This window comes from Manis javanica, chromosome 12 (assembly GCF_040802235.1).
Source record: "Manis javanica isolate MJ-LG chromosome 12, MJ_LKY, whole genome shotgun sequence".
Lineage (NCBI taxonomy): Eukaryota > Metazoa > Chordata > Mammalia > Pholidota > Manidae > Manis > Manis javanica.
This window is the reverse complement of record NC_133167.1, coordinates 12,739,483-12,757,774: the sequence shown is the minus strand read 5'-3', so window position 1 is coordinate 12,757,774 and position 18,292 is coordinate 12,739,483. Positions and strand designations below refer to the sequence as shown.

Below are 18,292 nucleotides of genomic sequence, written 5' to 3'. Positions count from 1 at the left end.
AAACAGAGAAGCAGAGAAGACAGTTTACAATCAAGTGTTCAATTACATTTTAGTGGGTATTTAGCCCTAAGGTGTGGCAGCGATCTGATAAAACAATAGTGACTCATCATTTTGAATAGGTTTCTATTTATTTCCCCCCCACACCACATACATACTTTCATGTAAAATTGTTTTCTGGTGTTCAGTGGGCATTTGTTCTCTGCCTTAGTGAAGAATATCACACAGGGCCCTCTGTCCAGATCAGGAAATCTGGATCTAGTTCTTGGTTCTGGTTGGGAGTTCGTAGTTGCATAAAGTAGAAATAGCAATAGAAACTTCTAGAAGAGGTGGAGAAAGAGCAGAGGAAGCTCTCTGAGCTTGTACTCGGGGCAGAAGGGGTTTCAGAGAATTACCCTCACCTCAGTGCCGGACTCTCACCAAGCCCCTCTGTCAGTCATCCTTCAGAGGAGGGAGGAAGAGCGAAGGATACAAAAGGGAGGAAGAGAGAATTCGGCAGGTTTGGTGGGAGGGTAGCCGGGGGGCTGGATCTGGGGTCAGCCAGTCTGGGCTCAAATCCTGTCTCTAATATTCAACAACTATGTGATCCAGGCAAGTGACCTAATTATTCTAACTCGGTCCTCTTCTGTGTAACAGTGACGATCATTGAATCTATAGCTTAGTGTTGTAGCAAAATTAAGGAGATTCTATACCCAAAAGAAATGTGATAGTACCTGAACACACGAAGGACCCAGTCCATGTCAGTGGTGACCATCTGTCCACTCAGCACCTCTCCTGCCTCCTTTCTTGCCAACAGACCCTGAAGCAGGGTGGGTGAGACCAAGGGGTTACCCATGATGTCGACTCTGTCCCACTGGCCTTGGTAACTAGCTCAGGGATGGACCAACGACACACATGGCCCAGAGTCCTTACCTGGGTTCTCCTACTGCAGCTGAGCTCCTCTCTTGGACCTTGGGCCGAGGACCCCGGGAGTGGAGAGCTGCCACATCCCTCCCACACTGAGAAGGCCTGCCTACAGTTGGCGAGGATGAAGCCCTGCAGAACAAACAGAATAATGCGATGACTGTTGAGTCTGAACCCTGGGCCCCAGGTGCTCGGCTGGTCCTCAGCAAGTCTTTGCATCTGGAGCTCTGTCCCCATCATTGTTTCAATAAACTCTGTTTTCGCTTCAGCCAGTATGAACTGAGTGGAAGCCAGACCTGAAGAGTCTTGACTGACGCAAAGGGGCAAAGGAAGGGGTTAAGAAGGACAGGAGACGCCACCAAACAGCTTGATTTTGCTTAGAAAAGGGCCCAGATGACGACGGCCATCTAATAGGCTGCAGAAGCAATAATACCAATTTTGGGGGGCTGATTACCAAGGGGATCAAGAGGTTTAGGTTATTGGCTACCTTTCCATAAAGTGCCCCTAAGGCTATTCTTTAAGCTTTTCAGGGTGATAGAGACTATTTTTAATCCTGGATTTGGAATTTCTCTCCTAGGAAGTTTGTTCTCTTGTCATGTGGTCTTTAGATCATTTATTCTGAGGATCAAGTTGGTTATGGTTATGATGAAGGTCTAATGAATCAAATATAGAACAATGATCATGTGACTCCTATATTTTTGTTGCAGTTAAATCTTGATTCATTTAGTTCATACTGTTTATTAAGTGTGTTATGCAAAAGTAGAGCACAGTATTAGAATAATTATTAGGAAACCTAATGCCATCCATTACACTTCCTTAAAAATAGAACTATTGAGGATGTGCTTTAAATGGATGTTCCTTGCTAACTTACCTTTATGTGCCTTTTTGTCTTTTGAAACAGAAATGCATTTGCAGTAACAACAAGATTTTCTTGGGTAAAATGTGAGCTTTTCTTCTTTGCACAGTCTCCCTTAAGTCAGAAACCTTCTGGCCACTAAAAAAGGACAAATGATCTCAGCTCACAGGAGACCTGATTAGCAATACCAGGTTACCAAGGAGGGAAATGCCCTAAGGACATCCGCCCATAGAGACAGGAGACCTCAAAGTGCCCTTTGGTTGGGGGAGGGAGTGTGTGGACACGGAGCAACACCATTCCTTAAGCATATCTGCCCCACACAGTCAGGTAAGATAAACAGAAGTTAGTCTGGCCATCCATCAATGCTCTCAGTTTGAATTTCAAAATGGTGTATGGGTGACTTTCTCTGGAATACAAATTTTGACATTAAAAGTATCATTACAATGTCATCTGATTCACTCCTGGGCCCCCCCACCCCCACCCCAAAATACAACAATATCTACTAATATATTGGCATTCTCTCATAAGTTTGGGGGCAGTTAAATTACTTCAGGACTAACATTAATGACTTAAGGGCTAGAAATGTTAGTTTCACCCACACAGGGAAGTAGCCACGTAGCGATGGTGGTTTTAATCTTGTGCCTGATATTCTAGTCCTAAAGGTGCAAATAAGGCTAAGTGTTGAAAATAAAGGTAAGACCTGGCAGATCAGAATAAAGCAAAATGAAGCTTTATTACTCCCTCTGTTGCCTTAGACCCTGGGTAGAAACAAGAGCCTGTGGCTTAGCCACATCCTCCAGCCGGCCACACCACAATGTGAGAGGAAGACATTAGGGGCAGCTGCTCTGATGTGCAAGAAACTTGGAGATGATTTTAAGAAGTCTTGGCATGTGTCCTGCATGGGATTTCCCTTGCTGTTTGTTTGAGAGACTTCCCTTAAGACATTATCGTGGATTCTGCTTATTAGTGCTCTGTGGGGTCTCAACATTGGCCCTGAACAGCCAGATTCTTTCTATTGGGTGACACTTGCATTTCCTTAAGTGATTATTGATTGCAGTAGGTCATTTTGTATTCCCTATTCTTCAGCTGGTGTCATTATTAGTTATTTCCCAAAGTATACCTGCATAATGTTGTAATGGACAGTGTGTAGCAGATAAATTTTAAAATATATGACAAGCTCATTTCAAATGGTGTCTGACACAATCAAGGAAACCAGATGCAAATTCAAACTGCCTGGTTTTACTCTAAATAACCTTTGCGATTAGCAGTGTCTTCCTGGAAACCAGAGTCTAATTTCCAGGTGAGAGTTTGCTTTAAAATGATAGAGACTGCTTCAGTTATTCAAGAAAGAAACTGTATACATCTCATACCAAAGTGTGAGAAAGTAAATTTGCTCAGCACAGGAAGAAGGCAAGAAGGAACTAGAAATGAAAAAAAAAGTTTTTTAAGGACCAGATCCATATCTGCGATAACTGTCATAAATGCCCAGTCTGCTGCTTTTCATCTAAATTCATTTCTTTGAAGCTCACGACCATCTACATTGGGGCTTAGCATTTATTTTGACCTTACCTTTTAGGCAGATCACATATTTGAATCCTCAAACATATCAAACATGCTGAGGAAAGACCAAAGATGAAGAATTTTAAAGTTCCGTGATTTTTTAAAGTTAACAGAATTGTGGTACTTATATTGAAACTACTAAAGAGTTATAATGAGATTTAAAGTGTGGGCAATTTTAATGATTTCATACTCATAGTTGATTGGATTCAGACGTCGATCATGTAAAATACATTGTGTAAACTACAATTCAGTCCATTGGGCATAAGAACAAATATGCTTGGAATGGAGAATCTTGATTGTTTAGGAAACAGAGGAAAAGAGGCCACGCAGCACTTGGGTGCGAGCTATATTCCATGCCCAGCAAGTGGAAACCACTGGAGACAGAGCACATTAGAGGTCACCGATCATGAAACCAAGGCGTGAGCCATGGGACAACGACAGGGTATATGCACTGCATTGCTACTTGTATCAGCAGAGCAGAGTGCCCGTCGCCACTTTCTGATCTCAAAAGTAGGTGTGCATAAGCATCACCTGAGGAATTTAAATTGTTAGGTGCAGATTCCCAGACAGCACCCACAGGGATTCAAATCCAATAAATTTTAGGTGGTTTCAAGCAATCCGCATTCGACAAGCATCCTCTCCCATCCAACGCAGGGCTTCCGAGGCTGCACATCAGGGGCCACAAGGGCCACACAGTGGGACTGACATCCAGATCATCTCTTGAAATGAATTATTGTATGATCACATGCATTGGCTATTCTAACGATTTAGCTCTTACACACTGATAAGAGGATGACAGAATGGAAAGAAAAGGTGGTCTGAAGGAAAGGAGCTGTGACGGTTCCCCAGAACACTGTGTTATTGACCTTAAAATATCTGTAAGGGCTCTGGAGTGCAGCTAATAGCTTGATTTTCCAAAATAGATATTTTTTTCGACTTCTCTTTCTTATGCCAAAAGAGGCCCATGGGAGTCCTCTCTCTACAAGTCTTGCTCCTAAAAATATCTCTCTGCAATACCCACCCCATGATCTGCCTCCTCATTTTTCACAGTCTGCAGAGAACATGATGTGTCCTTACTTCAAAGCACCAATGTTCCAGTCTCTTTCTTAATATGTGCCATTTTACTTCCAGTAAGTTCTGTCTTCTGCACCTCACTAACCTCCTCCCCTGAGTTGTCATTTTCACAAAACACACCAACACAGCCTTCTTACAAAATTATTTAGAACAGCATTCATTCTCTCATTCAGCATGTTCAGTGATCATCCAAGGATGCTCTGGGTTTTCCTGTGAGATTTAGATCCACTGAAGGTGAGTTTCATACTCACTTTTGTGCTGAATGAAGGAAACAAATACAGCAGTGAAGTGGCCATGAGCTTCTATGATCAATTATATGTTTATGACTTAAACGCATTGCTCAGTCAAGAAGGGCTGAAGGACATGGGCTCCTTATGAAATGGCAGACACTAAATCCCCCTGGCAACCTGGTCCAGCACATGTTCTTTTCATCTATTCCTATGACAGTGACTTGAAGGATCTCTTCTTTATTGTGAAAAGAACTGGCTGAGCCTCTGAGTTTCCACTGTCCACTCTGGAGCTGGTAGAGGCCAAGTAACATGGCCAAGGGTGTCCTGGGGGCCAGAACCCAAGCTGTGTCAAAAAATTCCCAAGTTCCTGGTAGCTAATGCACCAACACACCTTCTCATCTTGGAAAATCACATGCACAGATGTTTTTTTCAAGCATTTCTGAACTACAAGATGATTTCAATTAAGATTTTAAAATATTTCCCATATCATCACTGAGAAAAGCCCATCTTTGTCCCATATGGAGATAAATTTTTCCTTTAGCAAATTATTAAGTTAGCTTGGTTCCAAAATAATGGAACACATCAGCAAATAAAAACCAAAGATGAGGGTGAGAAAACGAGAAAGCCTTATTTTAAGAGAAGACTGGTTTCTGAACACTGTCATTTATCTAGAAATCAGCGATGGGAAATTTCCAAGTTTGGCAACTCACTTAAAAACTCCATATTTCTTCTTAACTCTCAGGTCTCCCTAATAACGATTTTAATTTGATATTAGGAAACTGAAGCTTTAAAAGTGAAATATATGTGCATATAATCTATGTCTTTTTGGCCAGTCTTCCTAAGTTTAGATCCTGGCTCCACAGTAATGGCTGGGCAATCTTAGGAGAGTTTGTGCCTCACTTGCATTCCTCAGTAAAGTGCCTACCTTCCTGAAATGTGAGGAATAAATAAGCTCAGTTATAGAAAATGCTTGATGCCCAATACTTATTCAATAGTTAACCAAGATGAGGAGATGCTGGTATGGGACTATGGCACCACAGAGGAAGACAGAAGCTCTGCCCTCATGAGACTTACACTCTAACAGAGGAGACCTATTTTAAGTAGTCACTCAATAATTTTTCTTTAGAATTTTCATTTGTGCTGTGAAAGAAGAATGCTTAGTGCTGTGAATGCCATGAAAAATGCAGAGAAGACAAGGGAGATGTCCCCCAGTGGAGAGATTTTTAGACTGTGGCATGAGGAAAGGGGAGAAGGTTACCCCCATGGAGAAGGGTGAGACTGTGAGCAAGGACATGGGTTAATAAGAGAAAACAGTGACAGTGTGACAGCATGAGACAGGCAGGGTCACGGGAAAGTTAACTCTCTGCCTGCAGGATAAGTCTGGGGGATGAGCTCTGTCCAGTTAAGGGAAGAAGCTTTGTCTTGTAGCTCAGAATCAGGATGCAGACACACTCTTAGAGCAAAATAAGCTCAAATTTGAGTTCAGAGGAGAACTATAAGTAGGGAAGAGTCCATGAGGTTTTGAGCAGGACATTCATCTTCATTGGTTAAAATGGTTTGGTTTTTCTGTTTGTCTGTTTGTAGATTCATGGAGAAAACTACAAAAATGCAGGCCAGATGTTCTTCCTTTCCAGCTCTGAGGATCTGAAGCTGACCCTTCCCTTTCCCCAGGGGCAGGGAAGATGGTATTCACTCCCCACAGACCCTGGAAGTCTTCAAAAATAGACCCAAGGAGGGATATGGACTTGTTGACTTTTGAGGGAGGGCAGTGTGCCCAGAAAAATGAGGTGGCAGAGATTTAAGGAAGACAGGAGGGTAAAAGCAGAGAGTCACACAGAGAAGAAACCAGAATAGCACTGGAGTGTGTATGGGGGCAACACCCTGAAGGTCAGGGCCAGGGCTGATCTTGCTTTTTGATTGGGTAACAGGAATGAGGTCAGGTGCCTGGAGTAGGAAAGTCAGGGTTCTCAGCATTACATCCTCCCCAGTATCAACTCCATCGGGATTTAGTACCAAAGTCTTTGCATGAAGAATGGCTTTGGCCTTTCCAGGGTTCCAGGCTTCCTTCTAGAACAGAGGCCAAGATACTCAGAATAGAGAAGGGGATAGTCCTTGACAAATAACCGAGTCACCTTTGTCATGGACTGTATAATGGGCAGTGGGTCCACCTGTAGACAATACCTGGCTGCAAGAACGATAAGTTCACAGTCCAAACTCTCCCCAAAAGACAGCTAGAGACATCGTCTCATCTCCTGTTCTCACCCAACTGTGAGACAAAGGAGAAGATCTCATCACACATTATGTGCCTTTAAGAGGAGCTCTGGCTGCTATGCAAAGGGTCACATGAAAAATTATGGTGGTTGGGACTAGGCTGGTGGCCACAGAAATGGGTATAAGCGGGCGGACTTGCGCTATGTTTAGGAATCAAATAAACAGGACGTGAGCACCACTGACAGCATCCACTTGGCAGTACAGCTTCCCAGGGAGCAGCTGTGAGGACAGCACAGGGCTGCCATTTAGTGACATGATAACATTTGCCGGAGGGGCAGGTTGCTGGGAAGATGACAGTGGATCAGTGTTGAAAATGTGGCACAGAATGTTCTGATGAGCTAGTTCACGGGACTTAGAGTAGGAAGTGGAATATAAAGATACAGAGCTTACTAGAACAGTGGCTGACACAGAGTAGTGAGAAATATCACTGATGGGGATGAGTTCAAGTGTGCTGGGTGGTTCTTCCAGGAGGACGTAAGAGGTGAGAGGGAGAGTGAGCAGGAGAGAACCCTTAGCGAGGGGGAGGGGACTGGAGGATGGTGAGCAGCTCCAAGTGGTGGGGGAGAAGGCTGGAGCCACGCAGCTGCATTTTACAGGAACAGGGGATTGGACAAAAGGGATGGGAACAAGCACCTGGAAGGAGTGTTTGAGGGTAAGGAAGGTTTCTACCCCATTTCCCGGACTTGCGATCCACAGGGCTGGGAGAAATGAAAGAACGCCGGTCTGAGGCGACCACACTGGAGGTTGGGTCCTCTGAGGAAAGCAGGTCCAGGTAGAGAGGAGCTGGAGGGCACCTTTGGAGAAGAGGTGGTTAGGAGGGAGTTGGCTGAGCAGCAAGTTTGCTCAGGTGGACAAATCTGGGAGTGGAGAAGTGAGAGAAGGGTCAGGAGGTAAGGGAACGCAGGGGAGGCACCCTGGGCACGGGGGTCCAATGAGGCTAAAAGCCCAGGAAATGAGAGTCAAAGCATGAGACTCAATGTCCTCATGGTCAACTGACTCCACTGAGTGGTAGCAGCTGAGGCCAGTGAGTCTTTTTGAACCCCAATCTTCTTATTTCCCATACGCTCCTTTCCCTGACTTTGAATCATCACGACAGAACTTGTTAATGTGATTTACAGGGTTCTACAGGGTCAGCCCCCTGCTTACCACTCCACGTTACCCTCTCTGGCCATGTTCTATCCCTTCAACTACCCATGTGCTGTTTGTCCCAGGGCCTTTGCATATGCTGCTTATTCTGGCTGGAACACTACTCCCTCAACCTGTCATCTAGTTAACTCGTCTTCAGATCTCCTGAAAGCTCAGCTCAAATTTCTCTTATTCTAAGCAGACTCACTTGAACCTCTCTAACTGGGTCAGTTCCCTTCCTATGGATGAGCAGTGCGGACCCTTCTAACATTTATCACCATTATAATTCTACACACTGCTCATGGGACGGTTTGGTTAATTCTCCTTCCTCCATGTGGCTGTACATGTGTGAGAGCAGGAACCACATTTGCTCTTTATGCAAACTCCATGTTCCACAGCACAGCACAGGGTCTGGCATGCAGTTCTCACTTCAGGAAATACTTGGTCTTCCCTGGCTAGTGTGGTGGTGTGTATGGAGTGGGTGCAGTTGGCCGAGGCCCCTGCCCAGATGGGGAGCTGCATCACCTCAGAGTCCCAGGATGGACACTTCTCCTGGCCTCCCCCAGTAATGGGGGTACCAGCAGAGATGGGAGCTGGGCTCTAAAAACTCCAATGTCCCTTTCATTGATTTAATTAGTCCTAAAAAAATTTCTTGGCGGGGAGACTATTTTAGCAGCTAATTTTTATGGTTTGGCTGTGGTTTAGTGACTTCCCTGAAAGACAAGGCCCTGGACCATTTCCCTGAGAAGAGGCAATCCCATCCCTCTTGGATAAGAGCACATTGTCTATTCACAAGGGGCCTTCAGAGTTCTGGTTCTTGGAAGAGACCAGGAGATACCACAGCTGCAGATTCAGTGCTCCCAGGGGTGCAAAAGGTTGAAAGGTCAAGGGTCTCTTTTTTGCAGAAGGATACCTCAATTCATGAAGTCTAACCAGAGAATTTCTCCTCTAACTCCTAAACCCAAATTCCTGTCCTAGGCTTGGGGTACTACTGTTTTCAAAGTTCAGCTGGGGTGTCATTTGTGGCATGCATGGACATGAGCTTTGAGCTTTCCTGTCTCTGAGGATGTTGGGAAAGGGGCTCTCCTAGCTTAGCGACCAGAAAATTTTGTGCTTCTTTCAGTATGTGCTCTTCAGTATCCAAAGTATTTGTCTTGAGTAAACAGTTAAAATTCATTTGCTCTTCTACCAGGAGCCCAAGTTCCTTATGAGCAGGACCCTTGTCATTTCCAGGCCTCTGTGTTGAGTCACCACACAAATAGGACATCCTAAAATACTGCCCACTTACAGAACCGCTTTACAGGACCCCAGCCCTCATCGGATCACCTCCAGCTCTTGAATCCAAATCACTGGATTCCAAGATGGTGAAAAACAATCATGAAGAGAGCATTCATTCACACGGTAAAAATGAGTCGGGGTTGCCTGAATCGTTACCTGGAGGTAACCAAGAGGCAACAGTGAAAACAAATGTGGTATGTGCTGCGGAGAAGAGTGGCCTCCAAGAAAAGCCTCTGCAGGTCTCTGGAAGTACTCTGCAGTACTGGAATCCTGGAGGGCACAGGCCCTCTAGCTTCCAGAAAGTCATGCCATTGAGTCAAAGACTGACATAATGACTTTCTAGGTGGCACTCAGTGGATCATCTGTCAAAAGGCAGTGGGTCAAATGAATTTATTATGAACAATAAAGTAGATGAAATGAGACAGTCATGGAGCTGCTTTGCTGCAGAACTCTCCGTTTACACAAAGAAAGGAGGCTTCCTTCATTGATTCATTCCCTTATTCAAAAGTAACTCCCCGGATGACTAAAACTGTGTGAAGCACTATACCGACACAGGATAAATCAGGCAGAGCTTTTCTACTCCTCCACATTTGCTTTTCCCAACCACTTCAGATTTGTTCACAGTTATTTATGGGTTCAAGACTAATACTCACAATTAAAATGAATTAGAAAAATTCTAATTTAGTCTGAGAAAAGCCAAGATTAATGAAAGAAGAGAACAGTGAAAGAGGAACCATGAATGTCTGAATTTTCAGAAGTCTGTTTTCTCATCTGTAAGATATGGGGATCAATTATGTGTTACATAATATCATCCTGTTTTATAAACATAAAATGAAACCAAAAATTTTTAAGAGAATTGATTGATCACTGTTCCAGTTTTTACTGTTTTGTTATTATTTACCCCCAAGTTGAATGACTTAGAACAACAACCCCTTTATTATACGTCACAATTTTGTCAATCGGGAACTCAAGCAAGGCTTACTGAGGCACATCTCCTACTCCATGTCATGCTAAGTTCATGCAGTCATATGCAGCTGGCAGATGGGCTGGTCTGGAAGTATATAGAGAGAAATGCCATGTCTGTGCCTTGGTTGGGAGGCGTAGGAGACTGGGCCCAGCCAGAGTGCCTGGAAGTGGCCTTTCCAGCGTGGTGGTCTCAGGATAAGTGGACTTCTAGCTCAGAACTCCCAGAGTATTCCAGAAAACCCAGACAGGATGCACAGGGTTTCTCTTGAACTAGCCTAAAAGTCCCAGAACACTTCTGCCACATTTTATCATTCACAGTTTGCTAAAGACAGCCAAGATCCAAGGGGAAGGGTGAAATAGACCAGCCTCTCAAAGAGGCACTTGCACGAGCCACAAAGAGGAACGTCATTAACGGCCGTCTTGGAAGCAAGCTACTGTAGTCACCATGAGAATTTAAATGCTAGAGGGTCTGGGACATGACAATTAAAAACCCTAAGATTTTCTGTATTATTATTGATTTCCCTTCTTTTCCTATAAGCTGACTCCTGAAAAAGTTAGCAAAATACCTTAATATTATGAGTAATTCTTGAATCTGATTTGAAAGTGCTTAGATAAGCTTTGAATTGACTGAGGAAGATCTGGGAACATTAAGAAACGTGCAGAAGAGAGCCTAGTTCCTGCATGATCAGCTCATAGATTACTTCCATTTTTGAAACTTCTGGTAAAAGGCATTTTTCCCTCCTCTCCCGGCACTGTTTGTATACAGGCATTCATCAGATGCCTGAGGGTATGTGTCTTTTGTCCCTAACTAGACTCAAAAAAACCTGACGTTTTGATTCCTCTGTTTCTTCCACAAAGTGTTTAGAGGTCCCCCATCCCTGTTTGCTGAACGAACACACACACTCTGGTGGAGTTTTAGGGGAAGCTGGAAGCAGCCTCAAGCGCAGAGTGATAGCATCTCCTGGTATTAGAAGAAGGGTAATTCCATTATCTCTAACAGCTAATGTTCAGCAGCCCATCAGTGCTGTGTAATGGGCAATAAAAGTGAAAACAACCGCTGGGGGTTTGGTTTCTAGCCCGTGTCTTTGTAAATTAAATAACAAACTTCATGGCAGGAGACAGGAAGTGTGTGTGCTGTTAGTTTTCGTAAGGAAATAGCCTCGGTCTCTGTCTGCACACAAACCACCCTCGGCTCCAGGTCTGGCTTTGCAAGATGGCATTGGCACCATGTGGGAATTCTGCACAACTCAGATCGGGGAGGGTGGGTGGTGGCTGAGGAAGATGGGTGATTACCCTCATGACACACTGAATCAGTACGAAAATGGAGGAACACTGGGGGGAAAAAAACCAGAGTTTTCCTTATTTACATCCCACTGAAGAATCAATTTCAAGATCATAAAAAAGTAAAACATGAATTGTAGACCCAGCAAATGTACGGGATCCCTGTTTTTCCCTAAAATGTGGATGCCTCTTAAGCCAGAGTTACTTCTATTATGTCTTTTGATTCTAAATATATTTCATTCATCTTCCATTATTTAGGGTGTGTTTAAAAAATAATGCCCTCAGACCCCTCCTGTAAGGAATTACAAAGTAGTCTTATGAGTATATTATATACATAAAACTATATCATAACCAATGTTCCTGTTTTTTTTTCTTACATGCTATTTACTCCCTTGGTTGAAATCTTGGCTCAATTTCTCACTTTCAGTGTGTCCTTAGGCCAGTTATCTAATGTCTCTGTTCCTTAATTTCCATAATGGTAAAATAATTGCTAGTATACATATCTGTATGGCAGTCTTGAAGATTAAATGAGCTAATGTATGCTTAGAACAATGCCTGGCATATAGTAGGTATTCAATATGTATACTCTGAAGTTAATAAGCATTTTGCCTATGTTTTCTCATTTAATCCTCAAAACAAGCTAAACAGCATTAGGGACACAGAACCACAGTAGTTAAGGGCCTACATTCTGAAGTCAGACGCCAGGGGACTGAATCCTGGCAGTCCCTCTTACTAACTGCCCAGCCCTGACAAGTTACTAAAACTCTCTGGGCCTTGGTTTCCTTATCTGCAAAATGGGAATAACAGAAATGCCTATTTCATTATTTTAATGCAACACTGCACACAAAACACTTAGCAGAATGCCTGGCATGTAGTAGGTGCTACTATTATTATTGCTGAATGGCAATAGACTGTGTTGGGTTAGAATAAAAGTCCACTGTCTGCAGCAGTCATTGTGATATACACCAGGCCCCCCAGGACTGGTTTCACAGGTCAAATAGGGCTCCATGCCCAGAAGTTTCCCATCCTTGATTTAAAGCTCTGCTGTCACCATCTAGAAATTCTTAATGAAGTTTTGAACAAGGGACCCTGCAGTTTCATTTTGCACTGAGTCCTGCAAATTGGGTAACTGGTCTTATTCCTACTTCTCGGGATTAATTCAAGAGCCCAGCCTCCCATAGGCCACAACCATGTGGACTCATGTGGGTAGTTTGCATTTACTTTGGGGCATCCTGAAAGTCTGAGCTTCTGTAACAGAAGATACAAACATATTCCCATCACTAAGCTTTGTCCCTATGATCAGAGTACTGGTGCTACGAATCACCTGGATTCTGTTCCAGTTCTGTGCTACTCCTTGGGTCCACAGGTATAAGATGGAGACGGAATTATCACAAAGAGGTGGCAAATCTCTACTCACTTCTCACACTGTACTGAAGAGGTCAAGTGTTCAGACATGCACTTACTATATACAGCAAGTGTACAATAAAGATGTGCAGAGAATGAAATACATTTGCTGGTTTGATCAGACTCCACCCAATGCATTGAAGGTGGAAAATGCACTAGGTGTGAGTTGCTGAAAGTAAAAAGGGGCAGTGAATTCATAGGGTATATTAGAAGATACATGAGATTAAGAAGGGGAGACCACAGAACATCTAAATTCTTGGAAACTAAGAAGGGGTGAGCAGAAATGAAGCACTGAAGAGGGGGACTCCAGCTCCCGTAGAACAGAGGTTGGTTTGACCTGGAAGCAAGCAGACCATGCCCTGTGCTCCAGAATGGCATACCTCCTCACTCCAGGTTATCCTCATGTTATTCCTCTGCTCAGAATGTTCCAGTGACTTCCCAGCATACACAGTCCTAATAATTTGGCTCCCAATCTTGCTATAGCCTCATTGCTTCCTACTTTCCCCACCTCTCTCTGTTCCATTCACATTGTTTTTCAAGCTGCTCCTAGAACATGTCTCACACATCCCTGCCTAGTTAATGTTCCCTTTAACTGGAACATTTTCTTCATTCCTCAGTTTATTTGGGTCTTTTCTCAAAGGTCACATCCTCATAGCAAACTTTCCCAACCCCCATATGTAAGACAGACAGCATTCTAGTCATATTCAAGTCTGTTAACCTCCTTTATCTCTTTAAAACATTGGATTATGTATATATTTGTCTAATTGACTATTTTTTTCCTAAAACACAGTGTAAACTCCAGGAGGACAGACATGTTTCTCTGTTTTGTTCACTGCAGTATCCACAGATCTTAAAGCTTTGCCTGGCAGTGCCCAATTATGTTGAAGGGAATAATGAAAGAATGAGTGAATGATTTCAAAACCTTCTGGCCAACAAATAAAATGGTAATTATAAGAGAAATAATGCATGGTCTGCTACTTCTGCCATAGAAGAAGATCTGAGAAGGGATTGGAGAATTGACAAAGAATAAGATAACCAGGGGCTGAACTTGGATTTGAAATTGTGAAGATTTCCTTGAGCCCACAAGCTAATCAATATTCCGTTTGCTATAAGTCTGTTTTGTCTTCTCATACAGCTATAGCCAGTGTCACTAAACTAAGAGTACTGGCAAATCTACAGTAACTGCCCTGCTCTCCGTGACGGTCACTGCTGTGTGGAAGTAGATCCCAGCTTTTCAGGCTGTTCTTCTTGTATAGAGCCTGTGTGATTTGGTCTGGGATACTAGAAATTGAGGCAATGTAATTCCTTGGGTGCTCTGTTCTACTCTTTTATGTTACCAAGGAAAGTTGATTCCACCAGAAGATGTTAGGCTAGGTAGGAGGAGGAGGGAGAATCTACCAACTGAAGAAAAGGATTAATTTGTTCCCTGAGAAAATATGACCTTAACCAGATCCATGGAGTTCTAAGTATCTGTGATAGACGTTATCACTGTTCCAAACTCTTTACTTCCTCTTGGTAACAAATTGTACATTCATGCTCTTTGCCATGTGACTTTACAGTGCCTCCCAGTAAGGCAGGGGGAGTACAAATGGCTGCCTCACTGACTGGGAGGCTGGCTACGTTACTAGCTTTGGCCAATGGAATGTTAGCACACATCAGGTGCACAGAGGTTTTAAATGTCTCTCATAGTATCACTTGTCTTACTGTATCATCTGCCATGCAAAGACCTTCCTCCAGGAAGCCACAGGTACCAGCATGCAAGACACGTGCAGCTGACTCAAGCCCAGCCTGGAGGTGGAAGCAGAACTGCCCAGCTAATCTGCACACTTGGGGGTGAGATTAATAAATACATGTGTCATAAACCACCAAGATTCAGGGGTTGTTGTTATGCCATAAAAACCTGGTTAAGACAGTTTTTGAACATGTTCAGCAATATTTCTGACAATTGTGTTCTATTTTCCAAGCAAAGGTACTAAAGTTTACTTATATTTCATGCCTATTTTGCCTAAATCTCACATCAAAGTATGAGGGTCATATTTTTCATTTGTATGATGGCTGGGGAATAAGCTGTCCTTCTGGTACAGTTCTGGGGAGCTTGTCTTCTTCCGGAATTCTGCCAGATAGACCAGCAATGAGCTTATTTCTTCAGTGGAAAAGTCCCATTTCTTCTGCAACTCCCTTACTCTCTTTTGCACAGGGTAGGTGTACAACAAATGGAATTGATTATCTAGCTTCACTGTTCAATAAGGTAACCACTAACCTCATGTGCCTATTTAAATTTACATTAGTTAGAATTGAAGAATATAATCTCATTTTACATTCTCAAAAAGCACACATGACTAGTGATCACTGTATTGGACAGAATAGATATGGGTCATTTCCACCATCACATAAAGTTCTTTTTGGACAATGGGAACTCTAGATTCTAGGGTTGGGTAATTTATTAACTTTGAAAGCTGGGAGAAACAAATTCTCATATAAATGAGTGTTGGAATGATGAGATGGAAAAAGAGGGAGAGAGGATCGGAAGGAAAGATAAGCTGTATAATCTCCTTTCACCTATTTTCTAGACATTAATAATATTTATAAACTATCCCCTGATATATTAATTTTTTTTTCATTTTGTAGAGTGTTCTAGAAACATTCTAATGCACACAGCTGAACAATCACATTCACCAACAAAGGGATCTGAGCCTGGGATTCTTTCAGTGTGTGTCTGCACAGAACAACTGCTTCAGTTCATTTCCCAAGTGCAGGGAATGTATCAATAAGGATATTTACACATTCACCATCTACAACCACTCCAAAACAAAGAAACCAAAAGAATGACAGAAACACCCAGTGAGGAAATGTATTCAGTGCTGATGTTAGCACCCCCCATTCAGCTACAGTCGTAGCAGGCATTGTATCTGTCTCCACAAGACTCACACTGGCAAAGGCTCAGTTCATAGAAGGCAACCGAGCATGGGCTAAGATCAGCTGTTTATCCGGGGCAAAATACCAAGGAACAAAGCAAGATTCATTATGTAATCCAGCTACAGGTGTGTTAGTTCTGTTTCAGGGACTTCCAACAGGTTTTCTTTTATTTCTACATTTAACATTATCATCAACCTTAATATAAGAAATGCTGCAGTCAAAATGAACATCAAACTAAAAAGCTTCTGTACAGCTAAGGACACCATCAGTAGAACAAAAAGGCATCCCATAGTATGGGAGAATATATTCATAAATGACATAATCTGACAAGGGGTTAACATCCAAAATATATAATGAACTCAAATACCTCAACACCCAAAAAGCAAATAACCCAATTAAAAAATGGGCAGAGGATATGAACAGACACTTCTCCAAAGAAGAAATTCAGATGGCCAACAGGCACATGAAAAGATGTTCCACATTGCTAATTATCAGGGAAATAGAAATTAAAACCACAATGAGATACCACCTCACACCAGTTAGGATGGCCAAAGTCGACAAGACAAGGAACAACAAGTGCTGGTGAGGATGAAGAGAAAAGGGAACCCTCCTGCACTGCTGGTGGGAATGTAAATTAGTTCAGCCATTGTGGAAGGCAATATGGAGGTTCCACAGAAAACTAAAAATAGAAATACCATTTGACCAAAGAATTCCACTCCTAGGAATTTACTCAAAGAAAACAAGATCCCTGATTTGAAAAGACATAAGCACCCCTATGTTTTTCGCAGCACTATTTACAATAGCCATGGTATGGAAGCAACCAAAGTGTCCATCAGTAGATGAATGGATAAAGAAGATGTGGTACATATACACAATGGAATACTATTCAGCCATAAGAAGAAAACAGATCCTACCATTTGCAACAACATGGGTGGAGCTAGGGGGTATTATGCTCAGTGAAATAAGCCAGGAGGAGAAAGACAAGTACCAAATGATTTCATTCATCTATGGAGTATAGCAATGAAGCAAAACTGAAGGAACAAAACAGCAGCAGACTCACAGACTCCAAGAATGGACTAGCGGTTACTAAAGGGAAGGGGTGAGGGAGGGCAGATGGGGAGGGAGGGAGAAGGGATTGAGGGATACTGTGATTAGTACACATGGTGTGGGGGTGTCACAGGAAAGACAGGGTAACACAGAGAATACAAGTAGTGACTCTGTGGCACCATACTACTGCTGATGGGCAGTGACTTCAGTGGAGCATGGGGGGGACTTGATAATATGAGTGAATGTAGTAACTATAATGTTTTTCATGTGAAACCTTCATAAGAGTCTATGTCAATTATACCTTAATAAAAAAAGGAAAAGAAAAGAAAACAGCAGGCCACACAGCTGAGCCATCTTGGACACCCAGCCTTGAGATCCCGCCAACCACATGCCTGCCTATCTGCCACCATATGACAGATTTTCAGAGGATCTCCAAGAGCTACCCAGCTGAGCCCAGCAAGTCGACAGGACTATGAATTAATCATAAATCACTATTTCAAGCCACTAAATTTTGGGGTGGTTTGTTATGCATGCAATGGTATTCAACTGGATCAATGCTACAGGGAAAATTTCTATTGTAAAGAGCCAGTAGTCAAAGTTCAGAGAAACAGCTGGGAGGGAGGGGATCTTACTATGAACATTTATCTGTATTTCATAATTGTGCTCAAGTCATTGTTTCAAAATTTACAGAAAACCCCAATTAGGTTTTGAAGGGACTTGTAGGGGTTCAATAAATGTTGGTTGAATGAATAAAAAAAAAGAAAAAGGAAAAGAAAGAAACACTGCATTCATTTCTTCTTTTTTTACAGTACTTGGAAAAGAAAATTCTCAGGAGGAACTTTTCAAAGGAATTTTGGGTCCATTTTTTTTTATGCAAACACTTTACATTTGAAATAATACCATCATTTCTCAAAATAGAGTCTCTGTCTCTCATCACTGAGGCCAATTAGTTGATTTCCTAGTACTACAGTCACACTTCCTTCATTAGCAATAGTTCCTGGTCTCTGTCACCCCCAGTAGCTGTCCTACACAATACCAGTGAACTCTTCAGCCAACACTTCCCACTCTTCCCAACTATGATGCCTCAATCTTATTAGGGTTAGATTTTTCTAGAATTTCTAGAATGTGTAATGCATACCATGATCCATTATTATAATTATTACCTTACAAACACCCTTAGATTTTGTGCCCCTCTCTCTAATGGACCTGAAAACTGAGGTTTACCTAGTGATTAATTTTTTACACTGCTCACTGAATGGCTGAGGGGGTCAACCACTTCCACTGTGCATTCAGCACTGCCCAGCGTTTCTATCACATTCCTACATTGTAAGATATTTCCAACTCTGCTCTCATCTTTCCGCCAACCACCCCTCCACATGCTTCA

At 42.7% G+C, this 18,292-nt stretch overlaps 1 long non-coding RNA gene across 2 annotated transcripts in view; it reads right to left on the bottom strand.

The window, feature by feature from the left end:
- Positions 1 to 907: 907 nt before the first annotated feature.
- The window catches only part of LOC140844734 (uncharacterized), a 115,317-nt gene continuing 97,932 nt past the window's right edge, over positions 908 to 18,292 (bottom strand). For both annotated transcript variants that reach the window (XR_012123216.1, XR_012123215.1), the window contains exon 3: positions 908 to 1,032. This is a non-coding gene — a long non-coding RNA (uncharacterized lncRNA). The remainder of the gene's footprint in view (positions 1,033 to 18,292) is intronic.